This window comes from Sapajus apella, unplaced genomic scaffold, assembly GCF_009761245.1.
Source record: "Sapajus apella isolate SASKATOON/1434 unplaced genomic scaffold, GSC_monkey_1.0 scaffold12, whole genome shotgun sequence".
NCBI classification, from domain to species: Eukaryota; Metazoa; Chordata; class Mammalia; order Primates; family Cebidae; genus Sapajus; species Sapajus apella.
Genome location: NW_022436952.1, coordinates 19,749,925 through 19,758,667, shown reverse-complemented (window position 1 = coordinate 19,758,667; position 8,743 = coordinate 19,749,925).

Sequence of the window (8,743 nt, the reverse complement as noted above, 5' to 3'; positions counted from 1 at the left end):
TTTTCCTCAGGACAAACACTCTTCCCTGAACTCACATCACAAAATCCCAATAAAGCCAGCCTCAGCCCTTGGATTTAGTTGTCTAAGTAGCCCCCCTTCCTTCCAGAGGGTTGGTTTAAAAGATGCAGGTAAATCAAGCCGGGCTCAGAGGTTCAACTCTGGGACTTGGCTGCAATTACCGAAAAAGATGTGCTGAGATTACAGGCGGTGGCTCATGCCTGTAATCCCAGCTCTTTGGGAGGCTGAGACAAGCAGATCACAAGGTCAGAAGTTCAAGACCAGCCTGGCCACTATGGTGAAACCCCAGCTCTACTAAAAATACAAAAAATTAGCCGGGCATGGTGGCGCGCCCCTGTAGTCCCAGCTACTCGGGAGGCTGAGGCAAAAGAGTCACTTAAACCAGGGAGGCGGACTTTGCAGTGAGCCAAGATCCAGCCACTACAGTCCCAGCTACTAGGGAGGCTGAGGCAGAAGAATCGCTTAAATCGGGGAGGCAGAGGTTGCAGTGAGCCGAGATCAGGTCACTGCACTTCAGCCTGGGTGACAAAGCGAGACTCCATCTCAAAAAACAAAAAAAAAAAAGATGTGCTCTTCTCCTCGGGCTGCTGGTCTGGCAGGGTGTAAGCCTGAGCTGCTGGTTACCATGTTTTCCTCTCTCATGCAATCAACACAGGAATGCAAAGACAAGCAAGGGAGAGAGAGATTCCAGGAAACATCAACTGAGGCACTGGTTTCATCTCTACCCTGGAGCTTGTAGTTACCTCCACTGATAAATTTTGTTGTTGTTGTTTTCAAGATTCATTGGGATGCTAGAGTATCAGGTCTCTCTCGATTTCATCAGATGTCGTTTTCTCTCTCTCTTTTTTTTTTTTCTTGAGACAGGTTCTCACTCTGTTGCCCTGGCTGCAGTGGTGCAGTGGTGCCGTCTCAGCTCACTGCAGCCTCCATCTTCCAGGCTGTAACAATCCTCCTCCCTCAGCCTCCCGGGTAGCTGGGACTGCAGGCATGTGCCACCAGGCCTGGCAAATTTTTGCAGTTTTGCAGAGATGGTGCTTCACCATGTTGCCCAACTCCTGGACTCAAGCAATTCTCTCACCTTGGCTTCCCAAAGTGCTGGGATCACAGGCATGAGCCACCATGCCCAGCCCAAATGCAGTTTTCTATTCTACCCTACAAGCTTCCCTGCCTGCCTGGCCAGACATTTTCACCAGTGATATTTTCGATTACGCCAGCCTGTGCCGCTCCGTGCCTACCAGCTGAAATCTACCAGGACTCACCTGCTCTCACCTACATGACTGCACCTGTTCTCCTGTCTCCAAAACACCAGCCAGGCCTGAACTGAGGCCACCTAGCCTGACTCCAGAGAGCCTGCTCAGCTGGAATGAACTATTTCTGACCTTTTAAACAGCCATGTTTATTTGCTCTAATAGGGGTTTAACACATTTACTAGATTATTGACTATAAAACAGGAGTGTTCGCTTTTGAAGTCTAATTGATTATTCTAATATAACAAATATACCTGTTACTTTGGATTTTATGTGCAAATCCTTCCAATATAGTTTTCTAAAGCTTTATTGTTCACGAATGAAAACCATTTGCTTCTCTGAACTTATTTTAATCACAACAATATTAGGAGAAAAAAAGACTGATTCAGACTTGTTTGGGATAGAAAGCTACCTGGTACCAAAATCTTGGATTTATTTAGAGTCAAAGCACATAAAAATAAAGAAGCAAACAAACAAAAAATAAAATTAAAAACAGGACCTCAGGATCTTCAGCCCTCAAATTCAAGTGCCTGATTTCTTATTCTCAATTCCAGGAATAATGAAGTTAGCATTTTAGAAAATTGCTTTGAAGGCTGTGTTCTGAATGGCTTGGGAAATCTCGAAGTAGATAAACGTAGTAGAGAAGCTATCGTTAGGTACCAGTCATGAAATCATATCAGCCCTATGCTGTCTGCAGAGGGTACAAATAGAAACATCTAAAATAGTTTACAAAGAAGGAAGCAGAAAACTCTGGGATGGGGTAGATAAAGCAGGTGAAAGAAAAGCAGAAATCAAAAGTCACTCCAAGTATTGCCATTGAATGGTTCCTTCCCAGTTGGCCGTATGTTTATCCACTGGCTGGTTTTGCCGCCTGTCTTTGCAGTCAGGCATGCTGATGCCCTACTCTAAACTGACTTGGGCATGAGCCGGAGAGGTAGCCCTGAGTAGGCAACAGACAAGAGAGCAAACAGGGACAGAGGCTGGGTCAAGTCACTTTTAGAATTGAAAGTATAGCTTTGGTCACAAGTCGACTCTCACCACGGGACAAAGAAGGCCTGAAGTGAGGTCACGGTGACTATTTCCATTGCTGTCTATATCGTATACAATTCTTACTAAGTATCTCGTGTTGGGGGCAAAATTGTTTTCTCAGTCTCAGGTGAGATGATAATTAAAAATCTGTCAATTGCTCAACTGTGAGTTATTACTGAGAGTGCTTTCAAATAAAACCAGAGATCACCAAAAATTTCCAAATAAGTGGAATTTAAATAGAGCCTTGCAGCAGTAAGATTTCTGCAGATGAATACGAGCAACGTGGGGTCCCAGACTGAGAAACAAAACAAATGACAATTACTACCAATGGTAAGAATAGCTCTTATCAATGTTAGTGAGCAAAACTCTTTGTGGTTTAGACCAGAGGCATGTTGAGGAAGGGAAATGGAACAAAGGCTGATCTTCACTGAAGGTTGGGCACTGCACTCAGCACCACTGTTTTCCTAGCAGGTCTTTCTCTGAGCGGATGCTCGGGTTTTTTTCTTGTCATTTCCAGTATTGAAGAGGCCAGCATTTCCCCAGGTATAATCTTCACCCTGAAAAATGTTCCATAAAAATACCATGCTATGATGAAATAAATTTGGGAGACCATATCCCCTCTTGAACGTTCCTGATAAACATTAGCATATTATAGTCTCTGAGATGATGTTGCAGTGAAGATACTACTTAAATTCTGCTGAATTCAGTGCTTTCCAGGCTATTAGGACCGTGGGCTCTCTTTATTCATGCCATATCTGGTAACATTCATCATTCTGAGGAACACACATCAGTAAACACAATCCTAAGCTTCATAGGGATTGCTGTTATCCGGAACCTCGGAGGATGAATGTTTTGTGAACATACTGGGACCTCAGCTGCATATAGTGAGGTCCTGGTTTACTTTGAGACCAGGTGGGGGGATATTTCACCAAATATCTGTAATTTTCTTTGTTCTGTTATTTCTCGGAGGACCCACTTTCCCCAAGAGATAGGGGTTTAACTAAGGTCCTGACAAATGGCAATTTTCATGACTTATTGACTTGGCCAAAAATAATTGAAAAGGTTTATAATTACATAGAGATCACCTCATGCTTCTTGCTGGTACCCTGAGTCAATTCTTCCATATTCTGTGATATACACAAGAAATGGATACAGGTTTTGAAATGTACCTCATTAAAAAATAAATTAGTGTGCAAAAAGGCCAAGAGACACGTTTGAGTAGAGCATCCAGGTTGTCAAAATTGGGTGCAATAAAAACAAAGCATCAGAAGAAAGACGAACTCATAGCTGGAAAATGAGGCATGTTGAAATAAGTAACATATTGCTAAAAGTTGATTCAATGAGGTGACGTGGTTATTTTATTTGTTCTCTTCTCAATTGATTTTCTGAAAGTAGAGGACCACACTTTTTGTTTGTTTGTTTTGTTATAATATTGGTACTACTTTATTTTAAAGGTATCATATGCTTTTCACAGTAGATTAAAAATTAATCTTTAGGTGATCTTTAGGAGGAGGTGGGCATATATACTGGACCTGAAAAGTAAGAGGAGTTTGAGTTAGTTTCTTGGTTCCCCATCTCTAATGGAGACTTAAAAGCATTCCTCGTGTTGCAGGAGAGGGAGGCAAGTTAGGGGGAAAGTGAGAGTGAAATGTTGCTGGTTCCTAAGTACGAACCATAAAGCCACAAGTCCAGCAGAAGCTGGAGGAATACACGATAGCTTGAGGGAATCTGAAGGCAAAGGAGGCCTGTAGGAGGGCCCGGGGAGGGCCCTGAGGGAGGGCCCAGGGAAGGGGTGAGTCTCAAAGAGCTCCAAAGAGGCATGTAGCGCCTCCAACAACTCTCCAGGGACTTCCGAAACCTCCAAAATGGAAAAGGCACAGAAACAACTAAAAAGTAGCCAGTCTGGAGAAGCCAGGGTCTCTGGGGCCGATTCAGCTGTGATCGCTATAGAGTGGTGACCAAGGGCCAGATGGCCAGGGTGTGGATAATGGCAGCCAAAGCCAGATTCCCTATAATGTCTTTGCATTCTCTCAGACCATCCAGGAGACTTGGGGGCAAGATCAGAGGAATTGATGAGCTGTGAGGTAGGGATGGGGGAGAGACCCTGAGATTACCCAGAATGGACCAAGAAAAATGGGTCCTGAAAATGGAAATTCGGTTCAATTTTTAAAAAGCACAAGGAAGTTAATTTTTATATACTTCATTGCCCTACTCAATATTTTGTGTCTGCAGCAGTCACTGAAGGAGTTTACCAAATGAGTTTGCTACTGGGAACCTACAAGGCATACCTTAAAAAAATCCATCCACACCACCTTTTTCAACAAATGATTTTTTCTTTTTCCTTTAATTCTAATTATTTTCTACACATACAGATTTTTGAGTCATATGATTAAGCACTCAAAGTGAAAAATTAATTACTGGTAGTTATTATGCATATTTACTTAATCAGAATTAAGTAAAGTTTTAAAGTGTGGATGGTTCAATCTCCTATAGTCTAAACAGCTATTATTTATTCAAATTAATAAACATTTACAGAGCTTTTAAGAATTGATATGCCTTCAAGTCAGGGATATCTTCTACCCTCATTGCCAAAATAATCTCCTCGTCGTTGCTTTCTGGAATACCGACTGAAGACTGGTACACATCATACACAAGTATCCAGACACACATTAACATGAATTGTCTGTTATTTACTGCAAGAAGTTTGAATTGATTATTCTCTTAGGACCCATCTCATTTCCCCTACTAGTAACTGATTATTTTTAAGTAGAAAAAAAAAATGATGAATACAGCTGAGCCTGAATATTAACTAGAATTAGAATAATCATTGCAGGTGCGCTTCAGGATATTTAATATTCCACTTAAGCGAATTTCACCTTGAGCAAGTTAGTTCATAAAGCACATAAAACCCCTGGAGATGGTAGAATATGAATGACATTTTGGAGATGATGGAAAACATTGCATTACCTGCAAAATCACAAAAAGGGTTGGTGCACAGTTGGGTAACAAAAAGGAAGCAGACAATGGCTATCAAGAGGAGAACGTTTATATCCTGTGTCCCGTGAGGTTTCCTTTCCAGATCAGATATGGGCTCAGGTTCTTACAGTACTATTTGCAACGTGCTTTCCTTTACTGCTTCCTCCTCCATTGGAGACAAAAGTCCAAAGGATGTCAACCCCAAATCAACAATGTCCATCTCCTCTCTTGCTTTGTCTAATCGTTCAAGTTGTGCTGAAAGTTCTGGGACAGAATGATGACATCGATTTATTGTTTTTAAATGAAAACACATCTAGAACAACAGTTAAATAAATGCACATTTTTAGTTATAATTTTCTATACAATAATATAGCTTTTCCAGGCATATTGCTAAGCAACTATAAGTGGAAGATTAAGTACTGTATTCACTTCCTAGAACTGCTGTGACAAATTACCAAAAAACAGGTGGGTTAAAACGATAGAAATTGATTTTCTCTTAACTCTGCAGACTAAAAGTCCAAAATCAAGTGCTGACAGGGCATGTTGCCTCTGAAACTCTAGCGAAGGATATTTCCTTGCCTGTTCCTTGCTGTCTAGCTTCTAGTGCCTACTGGCATCCCTTGATGTCTCTGGCTTGTAGATGCATTACTTCAATTTTTGCATATGGCCATCTTCCCATTTTGTGTGTCTGTATCTGTGTCTCTTCTACTAAGAACACAGGTGGTTGGATTTAAGGCCCACCCTAATCCAGTGTGACCTCTTAATTTAAATCTGAATTTTCGAAGACTCTTTCCAAATAAAGTCACGTTCACAGGTACTAAAGGCTAGGACTTGAATGAATCTTTTGGGAGGACCCAACTCGAACCACATCATACACGTCTATGCAATTAAAAATAATAGCTAATTAACAATGCAATAATTAGTCACTATAATTAATAATAATAGCTAATATTTTCTAGCTTTTACTATGTGTCAGGCACTGTGTCAAGGGTCTTGTAACCATTATCTCATTCAGTCTTCCCGGGGCCCCCTTGAGTGTAAGTTGTATTAGCCCCATTTGGCAGCTGGGGAAATTGAGGTCCAAAGACGATGAGCAAACATGCCAGAAGTTGCACCAGCTGGTAAGTGGCATGATCAAGCTCTGTCGCATCTCTGCCTAACTCCAGTGCAAATATTAATACTTAGACTACTTTCACGACTTACTCTTAAAAGGTACTCTTATTGGGCCAGGCATAGTGGCTCATGTCTTGTAATGCCAGCACTTCGGGAGGCCAAGGCAGATGGATCACCTGAGGTCGGGAGTTTGAGATCAGCCTGACCAACATGGAGAAACCCTGTCTCTACTAAAAATACAAAATTAGCCGGTTGTGGTGGCGCATGCCTGTCATCCAAGCTACTCAGGAGGCTGAGGCAGGAGAATCGCTTGAATCCAGGAGGAAGAGGTTGTGGTGAGCCAAGATGGTGCCATTGCACCCCAGCCTGGGCAACAAGAGCGTGGGGGAGGGCAAGGTACTCTTATTTTATCTCAGACTAAAACACACTTTTCTGCAGTTCCTTGTTCTGTCTCATTCACACTTTTAGGACTAATAGAAACATCCTCAAAATGTTGAAACTCCCCAAAGTTTTCTTCTCCCAGAGCTTCTGCTCATTCTAACTTTTGTCATTTCCTAGAACAGATCTATAGTTGATTTTCTTGCAAACTTGACCACTTTTGATAATTCCTGGAGAGAGAGATTGATTTTGCCAGTGTTACTACTCTGAAGGTATCTTTTATTTGCTATCCAAAAAAGGGAGCATTTTATAGCCTCATCTCTTTAACACCCTGCACTTTAACTGTTGGAATTATATTACCTGGGGCTATGAAGATAATGCTTAACTTTACTAATTAAACACTAAAAGCTCACACTCACCTCTAAGCTTTTTACAGCTTGACCTCTGACACAAGCCACAGTCTTTTAAAGAACTTAGAATAAAATCCCAGACTATCTAAGAATACAACTTTTCAAGACTCATTTAGGGCCGAGTTCTGTGGCTCATGCTTGTAATTCCAGTACTTTGGGAGGCCAAGACAGGAGGATCACATGGACCCAGGAGTTTGAAAACAGTTTGGGCAACATAGTGAGACCCTGACTCTACCAATTTTTCTTTTTTTAGGATTCCAATGAACTATGATTGTGCCATTGCACCCTTGGCTGGTTGAGAATGCAAAACAGAGAACCTAACAAAAAAAAAAAAAAAAAAAAAAATCACAAAACCCAATTTACAAAGGGCAAAATGCATTTTTTAGACATGGTTACATAGTCCTTATTTTGCTTGCATATGATTAGATCTCTTTGTGAATAGGCAGATAAATTCAAGCTAATGAATTAAATAGCCTAAGGGCAAAAGCAAGATTAGGGAGACTTGCTGAGAAAGCGATTCTGAGTAAAATTTTTTACCTAATCCATTTCTCTATTTGTTGTAAGGTAACAATCTCACCACTCCCCACCTCAGTTTTTTTTTTTTCCCCGAATAATGAGCTAATTTTCCTGATACCTAGTCTTTCCTTGCTGACTTGAAGTGATGCATTTATCTTATGTTTAATTTGACACATGCCTGAATCCTGAGACATTTCATTTTGTTCCATTAATCTGTCATTATAATCAGAACCATATATTATTATGGTATTATACAATATTGTCTTATGACTCCAAACCCTAAACTACCATCTATGGACTAAGTGTATCTCCCTCAAGTTCCTATGTTAAAGCTCTCATTTCTAATGTGCTGGTATTTGGAGATGGGGCCCTGATGAGGTCATGAGGTTAGAGCCCTCATGAATGGGATTAATGCCCTTATTAGAAGAAACATAAGAAAGATGATTTTTGCCTCCACCATGTGAAGGCACAGCAAGAAACAAGGAAGACAGCTCTTACCAGAACCTGACCATGCTACCTTCCAGCTTCTGGAACTGTGAAAAATAAATGTTAGTTGTTTAAGCTCCAACTGAGACACTGGCATTCCAAAATGTCTCAGCTATCTTTATGTATTTATTTTCCTAGAAATTTTAGATTTATAAGATCAATTACCCCCTCATACTTATATTTTTATGAAACTTTTATTACATTTATATATTTTATTACATTAACTTTTATTACATTTATATATTGCTTAAAGGGATTCACATATTCATAACGTAATTCCTTCCAAGAACATGGCATACCTTTTTTTGCTTCATTCAATTACCCTATTTCATCCCACAGGAAAAATTTTTCTACAGCTTCATAAAATTTCTGCATCATTCATTATGGTTATTTGTAAGTCATTTAGGTATATAATTGTTTTGTGAATAAATCTTTTCTCTATAATATTTTTTATAATGTTTCACTTTTATATAAATAAGCTATTAACTTTTTCACGTATGTATTCAATAACTTCCAACTTTATCAGGCCCTTCTATTTGTTTCAATGGTTTCCTGTAGACAATTATCTAA